The sequence below is a fragment of the Pteropus vampyrus genome, unplaced genomic scaffold (genome assembly GCF_000151845.1).
Source record: "Pteropus vampyrus isolate Shadow unplaced genomic scaffold, Pvam_2.0 Scaffold2, whole genome shotgun sequence".
Classification (NCBI taxonomy): domain Eukaryota; kingdom Metazoa; phylum Chordata; class Mammalia; order Chiroptera; family Pteropodidae; genus Pteropus; species Pteropus vampyrus.
The window spans coordinates 14,455,913-14,458,199 of NW_011888783.1; positions in this window are offsets into that span (position 1 = coordinate 14,455,913).

The window sequence follows — 2,287 nt, forward strand, 5'->3', positions numbered from 1 at the left end:
AAGGGAAAATAAAATGATGGCCAACAGTCATGCTTTTGTTAAAAATAATACCGTTCATGTAACAAACAATATGACAGGACAAACACCAAAAATTTTTCATAATGGAATCCCTAAATAGCATACTTAGGCATATAACCTATACTTCGCTCATCTGATGTACATCAAAAGCAAAATATTTAATTCCTTTGGCAAAGCATAAGCTAAGAAAATATCCATCTTAAATCACTAGTTATCTAACTTGAAAGTCATTCAAAGTAAGTTTAGACTCCATATTTATTTTTAAATTTCCACAATTAAAAGAAACTTTAGGTAGGCTTAAAAGTATTTTTTAAAAGAAACAAAGAACGAGATCCAATGGCTTCTCTTCTCTACTATTGAGTTAAGGTTTTCAGATAAAGGGTTGATGGATGTTCTTGGTCATTTCATGCACCTTTACTAATTTCAGCATTTCCTATCCCCTGAAACTGCTCACATTAAGAACTTTAATTTTTAGAAGTGTTTGGGATTTTAGTACCACATTAGCAAATACCACACAACTGAATTATTTAACAAGGTGTTGGTAACAATGCTAAGATTACTGGTGGACACGAGATTCTTCCAAATCTTGGACTTATTCTTCATCAAGAAAAAGATTTCACAAAACTATAAATTTTAACCAATGCAGTGCCAAGAGAGATACACAGCCTAGGACCATATCTAGAAAAGTTAAAATTTCCCTACCTCCTACCCCGGAATCTTTGCACAGTGGATTTCAAGTTAAAATATACAGTATGGGCAGACTTGAAGGCAAAAAGAAGTCAAAACAATGCAATATGAAGCCTGACTTGTGTGCAGGGGAAGGGAGAGAGGCAGTTTCATTCCTTTACCTTGATAAGAGTGGTCCGTACGTGAGCTTCGGCTTTCCTCCCCCACCCCACCCTCCTCTCACACAACAAATATACACTCCTTCCTTGCCTATCTTGGTTACTCTAGCGACAAAGAGCTTTCTAAGCAATATTGCCCCAATCCATGCTGCCCCTGAGGACTGTTCTGAAAATTATCTGCTGGTACTTGTAACTAAATTGACCACCAATTTTTTTCTCCCCATAACAATGTGAAATAAATTTTGAGTTCTCTTGGGCATGAACAGCCTTAACTTTTGGACTAATGGAATTATTTATTAGTAGGCTCTAACAAGCGGTATAGGTTGAACAGAATCAAAGGTTAATCTAATAACCAAATCACTGTGAGATTCATATTCTCAGTAGCGCTTCATCCCTGGTGTCTAGGTCACTCTCATATAGCTTGAAGAACATGGAAGAATCTCAAAAGCAACTTCTCACCTATCCTCTTTAATCAGGGATCCACACTTGTATATCCCAATGGAAAATGTATAATGTCTAAAATGTCCTGTCCTAGGTGGCTACCAGTTCCATGAATTCAGTAAAATTAGCTTTTTGCCAATATTATTTTTACAAGATTCTATGCAGATCAAGGTACTACTTGCAGCCAAAGATTGACAAAACCTCATAGCTTCTTATGATCCATATATGGGAGATAGCTACAAGATCCTCTGCTACTCTAGAAACAGACTGGAAAGCCAGGATCTTTGGAAAGCTGAAAGATTACTTGTAACCAAAGTTTCATGAAGTACTAAGCTGAATTGCTGGTCTGTAAAAAGACAGTAGCATCCAATCCTCTATCTGATTTTGAGTGGGAGTTGCATCTTAATCAAACTATTCAAGTGCTTGAACAGTTTTATCATTGTCACCTCTGAATCATAAACCTTAAGCTAAAAATGGCGGAGCAGAGCTCCTAAAGGCACTCTGCTCCATCAGAATTAGCTTTGTCATTAATTTCTGTGATGTTTCTGACTACTCTTTAGAAAGAGGTCTATGTATATAATTCAAAAACGTTCTCTTCCCCTCTTTCTCTTGTTTCCTACTTTTTAAGGTTTATAATAGTCACATTATTTAATAAACAATTCCTCCACAATGGATATTTAATTAGGAATGAGGTTGTGTTTAAGTTTGTTTCAGATTACCATGCAGCAGACGCAGGCAAAAATCCTGAACCTACCATTTCCTAGCTGCGTGATCCTAAGAAAATTAACTTCTTTCGGCCTGTTTTTTTCATCTACAAAATGGAGCTAATAGTATGTGCCTCACTGGGTATATTGTAAGGATTAAATGACATATAAAGTAACTAGAAAGTCATAGGCACATAAGAGATGTTAGATTCTTTTTAAAAAACATTTCAATTAATTCACATAGAAAGTTGTATATAGATGTGTAGGTTTTTTTGTTGG